This window comes from Manis javanica, chromosome 8 (assembly GCF_040802235.1).
Source record: "Manis javanica isolate MJ-LG chromosome 8, MJ_LKY, whole genome shotgun sequence".
In the NCBI taxonomy this organism is placed as follows: domain Eukaryota; kingdom Metazoa; phylum Chordata; class Mammalia; order Pholidota; family Manidae; genus Manis; species Manis javanica.
The window spans coordinates 103656395-103673675 of NC_133163.1; the positions used below are offsets into that span (position 1 = coordinate 103656395).

The window sequence follows — 17281 nt, forward strand, 5'->3', positions numbered from 1 at the left end:
GTTGACATCTAAAAATCTTTGTATCTTAAAACACTTAGGTATACTTATATCCACAAGTTAAATAATAGTCAAATTCTTCATTTGAGAAACCTAAGTATATTCTTTTATCCTCCCATCCCTCCTTCCTTCCTTCCTTCTTTCCAACAATAAACTTTTATTTTCTGACAGTTTCTGTGGATCAGAAATTTGGGTATAGTTTAGGTGGGTGTTTCTGTCTTAGGGTTTCTCAGTATGGTTTCATTCAGCATGTCAGCAGGCGCTGCCATCATTCCAAAGCTTAAATGTGGCTAGAAGGTCAGGTTCCAAAATGGCTCATTCACACGACTGTTACCTGGAAATATCAGTTCTTAACTGGCTATAGGCAGGAGGCCTTAGTTTCTTGCCCTTTGAGCTTCCTCCTGGGCTGCCTGAGTGTCTTCATGACACAGCAAAGAGAAAGCTTCGGTACCTTGTATGGCCCAGTCTTTGGAGTTACACACTGTTACTTCTGCTTGAAAGTATGATTTGTAAGTGTCCCATAATTTAATGGAAAGAACAGAGGTTAATGTTTGCTTTGCTATCATGAAATCAACATTTTGCAACTCTTTCCAAGTTGGATTGGATGGGTTATTCCCAAATATTTGCTCCCCTACACATTATTCCATTATACAGAGCTAGAAACAACAACCTATTATCTTTAGATGTAATCATGTTTTTCTTTCAATTTTCTTGACAATCCGTTTTACCAACTCATTTAAATGGATACAGAGAGCCAATGACTGGTCACAATTTTTTTTTTTAAATAGGAAGGTCCAGCGATTTGTTACCAGTTCTGTGAAATAAAGAGTGAGGGCTTCTAGAAAGCTGAAAATACAGTTTGATACACATGAGGTTGATTTATGCTTTCTCAAAATTTCTCCTATTGCTTAAAGTCAAGTGAATGGGCAAGTTAACAGAATTAAACAAGAATGATGCTTTTACTTGATCTTTATGGTTCAGTCAAATTTTGCTGTCACTAAAAAATGACCAGTGACCCAAACACTCTCGTAAACCATAATGAGACAAATGATCTGGCTCACCTTTTGTCTTGGAATATAGAAAATACCCTAGAGATTTTATTCCTCCTGAAATGACTGCTGAGAGACTTAGAGAACTGATCTTATTGTTTTAATCATCAACCTTTGAGTAAGTTTTAGGGCATGTACCTGTGGAGTGGTGAATATATATAAATGGAAATCATTCATTTCCTATCCTGTTATTTAATGTTACTAGTCCAAGAATTTGGAACGTTCTTTGCAGAAATAGAATGTTCCTTGTTGACAAGGATGTGTAGGACTCTGATTGCTGTATTCATATTATTGTGATTATACATTATTCAAAGCAGGTAGTAAGCAGGTGAAAACTACCCATCAAGAGCCAAGGAAGTTTTGTTAGGGATTTTGGTGTCCCTGCAGGTCAATGAAGTCATAAAGCTCTGTCATTTTCTCCAGTAGTAACATATCTTATTAGCAGCTGGTGTCCCTCAGGTACATGATTCCTGTCACTTCCAGAGATGTAAACAGTTTCCATTTTAAAATATAAAACCAGAATCTTGATGATTACAGCTGAATAGTGCATTTATCAGAACTCAACACTGGCTATAGAGCATTCATGACAAGTTATTTTTTCTTAAAAACAGACTGGTGATCACCGCCCCTGTTGTTACTTCCTCTCTGAGAGTATTTGAGTTAGAGCAATATTTTCATACCTCTTTTTATTACATTACTTACACGTTCTGGAGACCACTCAGGGTTGGGGTCCTCTTACTATTATTTCTTCCCATAGGCTTTAACATGTAAACCACTAAAACTGTATCCCAGTTTACTGGGGATTTAGACATTGCACTACACTGGGTGCTGTGGGCTCCCAGCTGAGCATGGGTGCAGCACTGTACTCTGGGATTTGCACACCAAAAAGAGAAGAAAAAGACTCCATGAGTAGGTATTCTTTCCTCTGTGTGTTGAAGGGCATTCTTCAAAACTGTGTATTGGCTAGCCTGAATTTTTCTCTTTAAAAAAGTCCTATTTTGCCCTTTTAACAGTTTAACACTTTTCCTTTGCTACTCTTGAGTGCATACAGTCAGGGGCAGCAGAACTTTGTCCTGCCTGCCACTCTGGTGGGTGCTGAAGGTGGGGCTCATACTGCCCCAGTGTTTGTCCCCCTTCTCCTGATGCAACCCATCAGACCTTGTTCGAGTCCATTAACAGCCACTAAAGCAGCAGGTCGAGGAAGTGTGCTTCTGTGAGCTAGAGGTGGGGCTGACAGCTAGGAATGGGAGCGCTTAGGCACCAGCATCTGAAAGGTATATTGTGTTAAATCTGGGGACGATTTTTTTTTACTCTTAGAGATATCATTTATTGTTTGTCACATAGAGTAGGTGGGATGTATTTTGCCACAGTTTTGCCAAAAATGCCATATAAGGCTTAACTGTTCATTTTGCTGGCAACTGTTATACACTAAATATTTAGATGAGTCAATTCTAAAGTTGGTCAAGGCATCTTCATCCCTAAATGTACTAAAAAATGCCGCACAAATTTACGTATATGCTTCTTATACTGTTTGATCTCAGCTGATAATTGACTATTCTTCAGTCCTGGCAGTATCCTTCCATTTTCTAAAAAAGCAAAGAAAAGTAAATAAATACCAGATGCAGCCTCAAACCTACAAATTATTCCAGGTCTTGAGCTTCTCTAAGGTTCTATTTTAAGATCCAGTACTTTTTTCATTTGTTTGTTTCAACAGGAGAGTTAGAGGATAGAAAATGCTTTATTGATGGAAAGTGGGAGCTGTTACTCCCCCCCCACCTCCTCTACTCAGCAAAACTAAAAAGGAAAGCAAGCCCATTCAATTCCTAGCCACATCTTTAAAACACTAACAACAAAGAGGAAGACCTTATTTCTAAGTGAGAAACAAAACCTTCGTGTCCCTCTAAATGCTCCACCATTTCCCACTTTGATTTGTGTATGTGTCTTCAATTCATGCTTCTGTGGTATCACTCAAATGGATTTCCACACATTAAAAAGATGAAGGAAACACCTGGGATGTGATAGCAACATCTCCTCCCTCTAAATAAGGGGTCCCGTTGGCCATCTTTCCGTGGCTAATCGGGAATTATACTGTGTGCCCTGTACTCTTCTTGATTCCAAGCACAGCCCGCTACATCTAAAGCATACAAGTATCTAACAAATAGCTGTGTTATAAAAGAGGCTGCAACCGCGGCTAGCAGAACTGGCTGTGCAATTGAAACCTAGGTCATCACTCAGTGATAAAGGGAAAATGAGGCGGACAGGCTCGGGCATCCAGGAGATCTCCCCAGCGATGAAGCTGCGCCCCACACGGTTAGCTGTCAGTGCGGTGGTGGCGGCCACACCTGGCAGCAGCCACAGGGCACCTCCTGTGGGCAAGGGCTGCGGCTCAGCCTTCTGGAGCTGCTCTGGGCGGCGGCAAGGGCGGCAGCAGAGGGAGCCCAGGCGCTCCCGGCAGAGCAGGCTGGGGATCGCAGTGGCGGGGCTGCACCCCCAAGCTGCGCGGTGGCCCGCGCGGTGGAAGGTCCCGGCGCGCACTCAGCCGCGCAGCTCCTCACCCTCCAGGGTTGACGAAGCTTGGCGCTCGTCGGTGCCCGGGAGACAGCCCATTTTGCTTTCCTAGAGCTAGGATTGAGAAATCAGCTGCCGAAGGAATTTGGCAATGAGGAGAGTGAAAGGCAGTTTCCTGCCAGCAGCTAAGTTGTGAAATCGCTTTGGAGGCAGCTGCCTCCGGAGCACGATAGAATTGACAAGAACGGACGCCGGACACCGTTGCAGACCGCGGGCACGCCTGATTGCACTTGAGTCGGATCGCTGGGACGCAGCCCCGCTTGGCTTCTAACTATCTGTGGCTGAATAAAGGGAAGGAGAACAGAAACACGATTGCAAGTCGTATTCCTGAAAGGAAAACACATACACTCCAAAGGAGGGGAGAAACAGCCCAGCTGGTGTGTAAATTTTTTTAAAAGGAGAATTCCTCAGGTATGTTCTCTTCCTTGTATGCGCTGCCTTCATCTACATGTAATTTTGTCTGTCTTTTCTTGTTGATTCTTTTTGTTTGCACTTTGAATCACAACCCTGGGGTTCCCTACGGTATTGTATTTATAAACACTCCAGTGTTTGTAACAGATATGGTTCTATTGAGGATTAGGTTTCTCAGTCATTGCTTTATTTTAAATGAAGAATGATACATTATTGTTTAGTTTCTGCTCAACTTTCAGGGGAATATCTGCTTAGGGTCAAATAAGGCTGGAATAAAAGGCTGGGATATTTCCTAATCTCATGGGATTTGGAGGAAAAAACAGAGCAAACAGAAAAGTTGAGGGCTTCTAGGAAGGGGTTAAAAGCTAAGATGTCATAGACAAGGACTGTGTCACCCAAGTGTTTTTCCAGCTCAGCACTGAGTCTGGAGCAAATTGAGCTTTACCAATGGTTCTGAATTTTGAGGTCTCCGTCAGTCCTTCAAGATAAAGATTCTGTAGATTTGCTTTCAAGAGGTGAATTTCTTAAATTGTTACTTGGTTCTTTTTTAATTGTTCTCTGGTGCTGAAGGAGGCAGTCTAAAAAATACCCTGTGCTCCAACAGCTTGAGTGAACCCTAACTTCTGCAATTACATCATCGATATACTTGTATAATAAAGAGAAAGACAGATATGGCAACAATAGTAATGTTGGCTGCCTTTAGTACCTAGGCTGAGATGACAAAGCTTAAAGTCAATTTCCCCTATTAGGCTTTTAAAAAGAAAGAGGAAAGAGGTGGGTGGATAACACACATAAAAATGAGTGTTTGGAAATACTCTGCATTTCCTTAAAAAGCTGAGAATGTAAGTTTATCTCATTTTGAATGAATTATAATTGGAGTGCTTTTAAAAATAATCGTACTGTCTTTACACTTCAATACATCATTCTCATAAAAGTGGATAAAATTGGCAATAAATCAAACATATGTGTATTAAATCCAATGAGCTTTTACTGGAGAGGAGGAAAAACAAGAGTGAGAAAGTTTGCTACATTTTTGTATGTATAAAAAATATTCATAGAGTAAGTGTTGTTAATGCAAAGAGTTGATGCAAAGCTCTAGGACCTTGACTTTTAATTAATGTTGGTCTGCCTTTCTTATGATTTAGAAGTCCAGATGGAATAGAGGTAAATGAGATTTAAATGATAAGTTATGCATACTATAAAGTAAATCACCACCTTGCTCTTTTAAAACTAAAACATCATCTTTGAGGAAGTCAGTTTAAAAAATTCCACGCATTACTATAATAACAATATGAAAATATGGTAAAGCAACTCCTGGTCCAGAAGACTGATTTGGAAGATGGGCAAAGAGTTGAGCGCATTCATTAGTAGAGGGTGGAAAAAGTGCGTATCTTCTTTGTTGACATCTTATACAGGTACCGTTGTAATATCTATGGAAGCAACACTATCGCAATGATACAACAGTAATTTTACTGAATTCATTAAATGATTGTTTCTCACACTCATGAATAAACTGAACTAAAATAATTTAAAAGAATATTTGAAACTGTCATATACAAAGTTACCTTTTCAAACTACAATGGGATTCTGTTGAGAAAATGATTTCAATAGAATTGTGGACTTGGATTTAATGTGGAAAAACAGATATGGATTTATTTCCCAGCATCTGATTATTCATTGTTACACTTCCATTGTAGAGATTTGGGAACTTCTTTCAGAAACTGGCATCACCATGTGCTTAGATAAATCCATGCCCAGGTGAAATACAAAGTAAACATGTTAGATAACAAAGAATTCACTTTCCATGTGCTTATTATTAACAAAGTAAACTATTTGCCCTTTAGACCATCTAAAGGCTTTTATGGTTGCTAGTTTTTAAATATGATGCAATGAACTACATGGTGCGCAGAACTCTTAAGAGCCAGTAGATCATTGTAAATAGATGACAACTGCAGTGATTCCCTTTTCAACAACAAATTATATAGTGTGTGTGTAAGTGTCAGTTGAGAAGGGAATGTCCTTTATGTCTTTGCTGATTTAGGGCAAATCTGTGATTTTTGAATGTCAGTACACTTTTGGTATCATATCTTTTCCCAGTGCTCCATTCACTTTCATTTCTATTGACCTACTCAGCTAATGCAATGCACAGACTCTACTGTGAGCTTTTCGAGACATTGTGCCACCTGTACATCATCTTCCAGTTTTTAATAACACCAGTTTCTACTATTTGCTCTCTATCCCATAATCCTTAGTGCAGAAGGACTTTCTACAGAATATTTGAAATAGGAATCATCTTCCCACTTGAAATAATATTTTTGCTTTTCAACTGGAAATTTTGGGAGTTTTAAATATATACCAAATTTGTTTTCAAAATACACCTTTGCAGATAAAAAGCCATTTTCTAACTATATTATAGTTTATACTTAATGTCAACTTAATATGATAACATATATTTAAAATATTATTACTCGAGCAATAATTACAAATTCAAGGATATATCTTCATCTTTTATTGTCATTATTGTTGTTATAAATCCTTTCTGGAATTTAAGTTTTTTGTGCTTGGATGACTACTTTCCATTTCACTTCTAGCTTAAAAAAAAGTGGGGGACATATTAATATCCCTCCCAGTTTGTGGCTTTTGAGCTTTCAGGGTACTGAATGCTTGGTTCTCTAATCTCTGTAGAGATGCTGGCTGCCACAGCAGTGTTTGCTCCACTTCTGGGTTTTTAAGGCTTAGTTAGGATGACAGGTGGTATCGTAAATTCTAGATCGGAAGTCCTCCAGAGGAGAAGTAGGTATGAAGACTCACTGAATCATTTCTCCTCTTGTGATCCAAGAGGCATAAAGGTTTCCTGTCTCTTGCATATCATAGTTATACAGGTTAGCTTCAGTATATAGAAATTGATAAAATCTTGATATGTGGAAAAATTTTATATTATTTTGCCTACACATTGAGTTAAAGTGTTAATTTTTATTTTTATTTTTATTATTAAGGTATCACTGATATACACTTTAATGAAGGTTTCACATGAAAAACATTGTGATTACTACATTCACCCATATTATCAAGTTCCCCCACCCATACCCCATTGACGTCACTGTCCATCAGTGTAGTAAATGTCACAGAGTCACTACTTGTCTTCTCTGTTCTACACTGTCTTCCCCGTGACCCCCACACATACCATATGTGCCAATCATAATACTCCTCAATCCCCTTCTCCCTCCCTCCCCACTCACTCTCCCCCACCCCTCCCCTTTGGGAACCGCTAGTCCCTTGGAATCTGTGAGTCTGCTGCTGTTTTGTTCCTTCAGTTTTGCTTCCTTGTTATACTCCAAAAATGAGGGAAACCATTTGGTACTTGTCTAATAAAGTGTTTTGCGGACATAAATGCTGGTTAGCAAGATAAAAACTCAACATTTTAAATTATACTCAGGGTTTTCAAAGTATTTTTTCAAGTAATCAGAGAAGATGGCTTCCCTTTAAAATACTTTCTTGTCTTCCTTAGACTTTTACAGTCGCACCCTTCAACTCATGTCTATTCCCTGCAGCCAGTCTTTGTTTGCTCAAGTCCTATGTTTAGGGAAAAACATACTTTTTTAGGTGAGCATTCTGGCTCTTGAGTACCTGGGTGTACTGCGTCTTCTGGATAGATTACAAAAAATGTTTTTCTTGGAAATATTTTGTTTCATGTGTTTTATAAGTTGAAACAACATACTCTAGAAGTAGCTTTTCCAGGCATATTAAACCCAAGGAAATGAAAAAGAAAAGAAACAGAGTGGCTATCAGATAAGGAAGACTATTTCTATTTTACAGGTGAAAAGAATTGATGACTTAGGCATGATCACCGATGCATGTCTCTAAGAGGGGAAACTGTTGACCTAATCTGAGAAAAACTGAAGGAGGAACAGCCATGTTTGAATCACATCATTGTTAAGTGGTACATGGCTGAAAAAAACTGAACAACGGCTTTTTTTTAATCAGTGAGAACTAGAAATATTTCCAATCAGATGAAAATTGAGAATTAATATATACATTTCAATAAGAGTCTGGTACTTTCTGCTATCCAGTAGAAAATACTAGAATTAGTCAATTCCTAGTTCAGTCTCCAACTGGCTGGGTAAATGTGAGCCGTCGTTTTTCTATGCATTGGTTCACCATCTGTAAAAGAAGAATGATGTTCATGAAGTTCTCAGATTCAGAAATTCTGTAAAATCTATATAATGCAGACTAGAGAGTAGAACCCCAACTGAAAGGTGCTGCAGAATTACTTGACTCTAATTTGCTTCTCCTGAGGCTAGGGGTTTATAAATATCACTACCCTGCCTGATAACTTGAAAAAAGCATTATTAATACTTTTAGGACTTTTACAAAATTTGTCAACCTGTTTTCTTTCATACAGTAAAGCAATGAATGATCCACATTGGTTTAATCATTTTTCATGTAATGGAATATTTTGTATAAAGCCCTGTATTTGTGAGTCATAAAATATTTGCTGTAGTTCTGGTTGAAGAGCTGGCATACCATTGCCAGATTCATTGTCCTAAAAAATGTCTTGATCATGACACACACTACTCCCTGCTCAGAAACCTTCAAGTATACCACATGGTCCATAAAATAAAGCCTAAACATTTTAGTGTGGAAAAACACATCTTTTACAACCAGATCTCAAGCTGCTTATCTTTACCTTCTTTGCTTTACCTTCTTCTAGTTCTTTACCCAATCTCAGCCCCAATTAAACAGATTAATCATCGTTTCCAAATACTGAAATTTTATGCAATTCTATAGTACTAAATTATTTGCACAATTCATTTGGTGATGCATCACATAACTTTCATGAGATTTCTCTTTGGTCTTCATCTATTGTTTAAACCTTTATTGTTCCATATAACTTAAAAAAATCCTGTGAAGACTATAAACCCATTAAGTATAGTATATGTATAAACTTCGGCGAGTTATTTAAAATTTCTGTGTCTTAACATTTCAACCAGAAAATAATGACATCATAAAGAGCATTGCTTCACTGAGTTTTCATGAAGTTAAGGAAATGATAAGATTTAGTGCCCAAAGAATACTGGCTATTATTCATAGTTATGTTCATATTCCTTATTACCTTGCGTACAGGGGGTGGATATTCAGTACATTTGTTTCCTTTTACATTTAACTTGAATTCTACAATATCATTGGTTATTAGAAGAAAACACTGGTAATGGAAGGAAGGAGACTTGTATACAGAGTAGGAAGTAAGAGAAAGAAAAAATAAAGTCAGAAAGGGAAACACAAACCTTTACTGTGACTTAAAATAGTAATCGCCTCAGCAACTACATTTAGAACAGAATGGAATCGCTTTGAATACCTTATTTTTTATTAAATTGAGGGCCCTGAGATTCCAATATTCTCAGTGTGTTTTTCATAGTATTATGAGGCAGCAAATCTTAATGAATTTCTGTATTACAGATGATAGGGGTTTCATGAAGTCTGCCACTGTAAAATGCTCCCGGGTATAAGGAGAGAAATTAGAGTAAGAGCAGCAACCTTGATTCATTGTCATTATTCACAGCTTTGACCTCAGGAGGCCCTCACTAGCTCTATAGAAAATGTCTGAGATCTAGTGTTCATGGTAGCTCATGAACAGAACCACTGAAAGGCAGATGTGTGGCTTTAAGAGAGGTAAAAGATGAACAGCCAAAAACATGGAGGCTGACTGACTTCATTTAGTTCAGAACCACGTCACATTCAGGTCCATGAAAGCTTGCTATGGCATTTGTCTTCCTATTCTTGATCAAGGATTCTGAGACCATGCACTGCTTTTTTTTTTCTCAGTTTGGTGTTTCTAGTAACAATACTTTGCTCATCTGCTCTGTGTCCCATATCTTCCCTCACCTCCTTCAGTCGACATCTTCTTGTTTTAACTTCAGTTGATAAGCTAGGATGTGGTCTGTGTTTCTCCTGTTTACTGCTACAGCATATCCAAGTTGTGTCCACATTCCTGGCCTTTACTACCCCGACTCCTGCTTTATGGAAGCTAACTTTCATTGGATTCAACAGAAGCTGCAATTATAGAAATAAATTCAGGAACTTTCCAATGGTATTTTCTTTAGTTTTTTAGAAGGAACTACTAGAGCATCTACTTATTCTGAGATAGGAAGCAGTGTAGCTGATTATAGACTGGTGCTTTCCCCTGCAGTATTTCATAAGGGAGGAAAATTTCACCCCCCACCCCCCCAAAAAAAGAGTAAATGAGGCATCTGAGGAAAATCTGCCTTAATTCCTTGGTTGATCTTGAAATCTCTAAATTCCTCAAAAGTAATTATAAGAGAAGGGACTGCCACTTAGTCAGGGCAAAGTATGATCAACTCTAGATTCTACTGAGAATAAAACTTGAGTCTGGCTTTGTAAGTTCTTTGTGAATTTCTAGATTTCATATTACCTTCCTCTTAAGATACCTGACACTATCAGCCCTGGTGAACTTGTGTCATCATTGATTCCAATTGTCTGCATTTCAGGCCCTCCTCACAAGATTTTGTTTGCTGATGGGTGTGTTTGGAACATAAAGCTTCCTTCTGTGAAAATCAAGATATTTCTTAGAATGCAGAGAATTTTAAAAGTCTACAAGATGTGACATTGTAACTCCATGGGGACAGGAATTTCTGGCCTGGAGTGAGTCCTCTGTGAAATTGGTGAAACTGAAATAAGTAAAGGGGAAGGGTAAGTTGGGAGAAAGCCTTTTATTCCTTACAACTGCTAGCCTGGCATGGCTCCTGTCCATTGCTCATGTGACTTGTTCTCTCCTTCTCCCACCTGCACTTCCCAGCAGGAACTCCATGGCTGGGTCCTTGGTGACTGGCAGGCGCCAAACCAATTATGCACCAAGAATGAAGGGGAAGAGAGAATGGATTTTTTCTCTTCATCCCTTACCCCAGATCAATGGGGGGCTCTGCAGTGGTAAACACCTATTGATATGTAAATAACTAAGGCTAGGTGGGAGATTCTGCAAATTCTGCCATTTGCCCCACAGACATAAATTTTAAGTGTCAAATTTAATTGGCATTATAAAAACTCTAGATATGGTTTTAAAAAATATTATAGGAGCACCGAGAAAGTACTTTTCAAAGTTGTTACTATTTCTGGATGCCTATTTTTCAGCTGTTTCTCAGGTAATCCATATATTGTATTGCTTTTCATTGTGAAATCAATCTTTTAGTTGAGTTTTCTAAAACTCCTACAGAGCAGATGATTTACTATACTGCTTAATACTAGATTAAAATGGACCAAAAAGTAAAGCCTGTTCATATTTTCATGAAAAGAAATTTGTTACTATATGTCTGTGAACATTAATCAGTGATAAATCAATCTGAAATCTAATGGAGAGATACAGTGACTCCCACTTCTTAGGAATTAAAACATTAGTGAACAATTAACTAATTTGTGGCAGTAACTTTGGAACAAGGATAAATATAATAGATATTTATAGGTGACAATACTACTTAAAGATTAAGACATCATCTTGTCTTCAATATTGTACAGTAATGACATATACTCATTATGATGGCATGGAAGATTCTCAAGGCTTTCCTCTTAATGCTTTCTACATAATAAAATATTAAATTATGCTTAGCATAATTGGCCTTTATACTTTCTAGTTATTTGACATTGATAATTAGATAATTTAGATAAACAGGCATTTCCTATTTAGTTAAATAACACAATGTTAATAATGAGTGATAGTTAACTGGGTAATTAATATTCTGTTTATTTGGTTGAGAAATAGTTGAAATGGCCTTTGGAAAGTAAGTTAACTGTTATATGGATTGATTATTGGTACTGAGGGAAATATTCTGTCCCAAGATCACAGATGTGGCTCCCAACATATCATCTTGTAAAAGGAAAACAAGTGGCTATAAAAAGGAATAGAAAGGAATTGTTATGTAAAATCCATCTCCTTCCCAGAAAAGCAATTCAAAGCCAGAAACCTACTAAAAGAAAGCTAGAACATCAACTGTATACATGAAAGAGTATATTTTTATAATTCTGTGTACTACAAGGCTTATCTTAATTACATTTTGCTAAGATCACTACAGAAATTAGTCTGTGGGTCCTGAGGACTCAGCAGGTGGCTACAGAAGAAGGTAGGGCAGGGGTGTCACAGATAACAGGAGAAAGCCACGCATGGATTTGAAATGATGTCCACAAAACCCACATTTCAGAAATCCCAACACACCAAGGTGACTGTGTTTACAATTTTCTGTTCTTGCTATATGCCTTAGACTTCCTGAGGGACATTGCTGGTACCTTTCTGATTAAGAGGTGTGTATCTTGCCTCTTGTGTGGCTGCCTTTGTCCTAATTAGACGAGCCATAAAACATTTGGAGTCTAGGGGATTCCTTCTGTGTTTATTACAGAGCTGTGAGCAGCTTTTGCAGAAATGAAGCAAGTTCAATTTCAGACAAGATGTGTCTGTGTAGTTTTAATGTGTAGTTGCCTGTCCTAGGCAGAGGCCAAAAGTCTTGGCTTTCCAGACACCTCACTCCACCACCATCTAGTCTGCCCTGAATTTCTAGTGCCTGTATTTGCCTTCTCTTCTATTCACCAGATTGTGAGCTTCTTGAGAGCAAGACTAGTTCCATAGTTCTCCTTGCTGCAAAACTGGGAGAATGCTTACATTTATTAGTTGCAGAGAAAACACCCTGGTGAATTAAAATTGTTCTGATGGAAGCAGTTTGTCTATATTTGACATTTTTAATAACAAAGGATAATGCTTAACAGAGTTTTTCTTGACATTTTAAAGAAGAGGGGATGACATAGACTATAATTATTGGTCAAAGAGAACATTCCAGGCACAGGAAATGATTGTGGGGCAAAAGGAAGTACTAGTCATTGGGAGGCGAGAGCCGCAAGCTGTTTTTGTTGATATTTAAGACCTTTTGGGCACTTCACTATGCTGTTTACAAGGAATGTGAAAACGAATTAAAAAAAAAGGACCTGCCATCAAAAGTTCTTACATCTACTGGGGAAGGGAAACATTAACAAAAATTATTATGTAAGGAGTGGATTAAGGGGGTTTGACAAAGTAGTGAATGTGAATGTGGGCAAAGTATGAACTACAAATGGAAGGAATGAATTGTGAGATTCTGTATTGCAACAGTGATGGTTCTGGTGAAGAGGAAATGAAAGGGCATTCTATTCAAGCAAAAAGGTAAAGAAATGTCTTGGATTAGAGCAGAGAATATATGGTGAAGAGTAGGGCTATTGGTAGGACTGAATATCATGAAATAGGCATCAAAGGAGTAATTTTTTATGGAAATCATAGAAAATACTACGATTTATTGAAATCGCTTGCTGAAATAACACCATTGTATCCCTGAAACCTTGTGCAGGTTACAACACATAGCCAGGGCTCAATGAGTATTTGCTGGGTGAATGAATAAAGTGTTACCTCCATATTGTCAATATTTTTAAAAACTTTTGAACTGAAATCCAAATTTCTAACTGGCTAGATTCCTCTTGAATATGTATTTCTTTCTTTATCTTCACTAGGAACCTATTCTGTGTAGACTACTGTGCAGGTCCTAGGATTTCAAAGAAGTATCTTTTTTTTTAGTTTATTTTTATAAAGAACTGTCTTTCAAAGGTGAAGTTTATAGCCTTATTAGGGAGCGAAGACATAGACACTATGCTTTGTGTGAGTAGAACTTTACAGAGTAAATTGAGCTGTTTCTCTGATGTCAGCATATTATTCAGTATTTTGGAATCTGTTAAATAAATGCCTCTCTTCCACACTGTGATCAAATATTTCTCACCTGAACACTATGGCTGAATTTGCACTTACCAATGAAGGCAAGGCTATGCAAACTCAATTATGATCTTGGGAAGCTGTCAACAAATTTTGATTAATAAGCACTGCTTAACTGTTAAAAAAATACAAAGGATGATCTTTCTTGGTTCCTGCTTGAAATAATAGCTTGGTAAGAAATTCAGGAATGAAAATAGAAAAAAAAAATCATAGCCCAAACAATTTCTAAAGACATGAAAGCAAGACAAAAGCCTTTAATTAAAACTAATTTCTCATACCATTAAATCTATAGATTTCTTCTTTGGCAAACAGGATTTTGTGTTTTGTTCATTATGCTACATAAAACCTCTTTCCTTTTTTATACTATTGAATGCAAACACAGCCAAGTACAGACCAGAAGGAGGATTATTTCTGATTGTGTTCAGGTATTTCTTAGTTTATATACCATGTTTGTTTCCAAATTTTATGCTAGGAGGTATCAATCTAAATTCTCTAGAGAATTGGCTTTTTGTTTTCTGGAAATTATGCTAAATACCCTTGTCAAGCAAGTATCAAGCCATTGATATATGTGTTTTTTAAATATACCCTTGGTTGCAGTGATGCATAAGTTAACTTTTTTTCTTTTTAAAGAACATACAGCATGGTCACTGTCTGTGCCTTCCATTTTTAAGAGGAGCTGTTTGTTGTAGGTGCTGACATATAACATTGCAATAGCCATGCATATCAGTTTCGGCAGTCATGAGGAAAAACTGGGCTTCAGGGCCTAAGAATGCAGTAATGTTTCTTTCAGTGATCCGGGCCACTATTCCTAAGCAGGGCAATGAGGTAGGGATTGCTGATTGGAAGAGACAGCTCTCCCAAGAGGTAAACAAGCTATGACAACTATGAATACCTCTGTTTTCTTACCTTAACCCAGTTCTCCATCCTGATATGTATGTGTGTTTGATCCCTCACCCTATTAAAACATACCTGGTTTGTATCTCGTTCCTCTGCTTATTTGGAACTCTTCATATTATTCCAAAATGCAGATAATTATTCCATGTATACCCAGAGTCATCTATGAAGGAGAGATCACTAATAAAGAATAAAGAAAGAATTACAGAGCTTTCAAGAGAACCCAATAAGAGATTAGGGAGATTAAATGCCGAGCAGGAACTTTCTCTCTCGTCTTCTTGCCAAGAAATTGGTGACATTGGCTTAGACACATTTATTGGGAGTCATGCCTAAGCATTATATGATAACATTTTTAAGTCTCTTATTCTAAAAAGTCACAGTAGTGGTAAATGTAGATATTTTTCCTACCTTACACCCCATTCCAAAAACTATGAATTTTCTTTGTATTTTCATGTTTATTGTGTATGTAGATTTTTTTACTACTTAAAAAATTTGAACTTGCAGAGAATGAAAAAAAATCATTAAAAGAAAATAAACTACGTGTACCAGAAGTAGCAAAATAGTTCTTATTTATTTGGTGATTTCAGGGCCAAGAAGCTCTCACATTTGGAAACAGAAACAGAAACAACCCTCGCCTTCTCCCCCAAGAATTAATGATGTTTTAATTGTATTTTATTATTTCTCCAAATATCCCAAAAGAGTAAATAAGTAAGGTTGCATCAGTTTTTAAAAATATAGGTATCGGATTCTTTCCTGAAAACTGTGGTAGGTAAGGTAAGATCTGAATAATTGGACACTTGAGGCAGAGAAAAGAATCATTAAGTGGGACAGAAAAGATGAACAAAGAAGCCAGGTTGTTGGGAACAAGATTTATTTACTTCACAAACTGCATTTTTAGGGCTAGGAATTTCTGTGCCCTTCAGCTCCGGGGTTCAGACCAAATGGCCGAGAGCTCCATTAGATGCTAGGAAATTTTTAGTTTAGAATACTGTTCTATGTTTGAATACATCTGGGAGATGAAGAATGTACTTTGGAGACACAATTTCTAATAAAGATCCATTAAGAAAGATTTCTTTTTGAAAAATCTTTGAGGCATAATTGACATAAAACACTATATTGATTTCAGCTGTGCAACAAATGATTTGATAATTGTATGCATTGTGAAATGATCACCAGGATATATCTGTTTCCCATCCATCACCATATAAAGTTCAGTTTTAGGGTTTACTTTCTTGGAAACTTTGAAGTTTACTCTACGATATTGTTGGCTCTAGTCACCATGGTATACAGTATGTCCCCATGACTTACTTATTTTATAACTGAATGGTTGAACCTCTTGATCCTTTCAGCCGTTATGCCCACTCCTCAACCCTCTTCCCCACTGACAAATGCCATTCTGTTCTCTGTATTTATGAGTTTGTTTAATTTTGTTGTGTTTGTTCATTTGTTCTGCTTTTTACATTCCACATAAAAGTGAAATAATACGGTAATTATCTTAATCTGACCCATTTCACTTAGCATAATTCCCTCAAGGTCCATCCAGTTGATGCAAATGGCAAACATTCATTGTTTTTTTTATGGTTGAGTACTGCTCCTGTGTATCTGTGCATGTGTATAAATACATACTACATCTTCTTTATCCAATCATTTATTGATGAACACTTAGGTTATTTTCATATCTTGGCTATTGTAAATAATGTGGCAATGAACATAGGGGTATATATATATTTTGAATTAGTGTTTTCATTTTCTTTAGATAAATACCACGAAGTGGAATTGCTAGATCATTCCGTAGTTCCTCTTTTTGAGGAACTTACATACTGTTCTCCATAGTGGCTGCACCAATTTAATTCCTACGAATAGTATGCAGTGGTCCCCTTTTCTCTATATCCTCAACAACACTTGCTATTTCTTCTCTTTTGGTAATAGCCATTCTAACAGGTATAAGGCTATAGCTCTTTATAGTTGTGGTTTGCATTTCCCTGATGATTAGTGATGTTGAGCCTCTTTTCATGTGCCTCTTGGCCATCTCTACATCTTCTTTGGGAAAATGTCTACTCAGGCCCTCTCCCAACTTTTCAACTGAATTTGTTTCTATTGAATTTTATGAATCCTTTATATATTTTGGATATTAATTCTTTATTGGATAAATGACTTGAAAATAGATTCTCCCATTTGGTAGATTATCATTTCATTTCGCTGAGGATGTCCTTTGCTGTGCAAAAGCATTGTAGTTTGATGTCGCCCCATGTGTTTGTTTTTGCCTTTGTCGCCTTTGCTTTTGGAGTCAAATGCAAATATTCATCACCAAAATCAACATCAGGTGATTTATTGCCTATGTTTCCTTCTCAGAGTTTTATGGTTTCAGGAATTACAGTCAAGTCTTTTAAAATCCATTTTGAATTAGTTTTTGTGTATGGTGTAAGATAGTGGCCTACTTTCAGTCTTTTATATATGGTGGTCCAGTTTTCACAGCACATTTGTTGAAGAGACTGTCATTCCCCTACTGTATATTGCCTCCTTTGTCAGAAGTTAATTGACCATATTTGTTTGGGTTTATTTCTGGGTT

At 37.2% G+C, this 17281-nt stretch overlaps 1 protein-coding gene across 1 annotated transcript in view; it reads left to right on the forward strand.

Annotated features, from left to right (window-relative positions):
* The first annotated feature begins 3396 nt into the window (after positions 1-3396).
* Positions 3397-17281, forward strand: part of UNC13C (unc-13 homolog C) — a 539874-nt gene continuing 525989 nt past the window's right edge. Inside the window, exon 1 of the mRNA XM_073211882.1 lies at positions 3397-4025. The gene's annotated coding sequence lies outside the window, so the exon portion shown is untranslated. The remainder of the gene's footprint in view (positions 4026-17281) is intronic.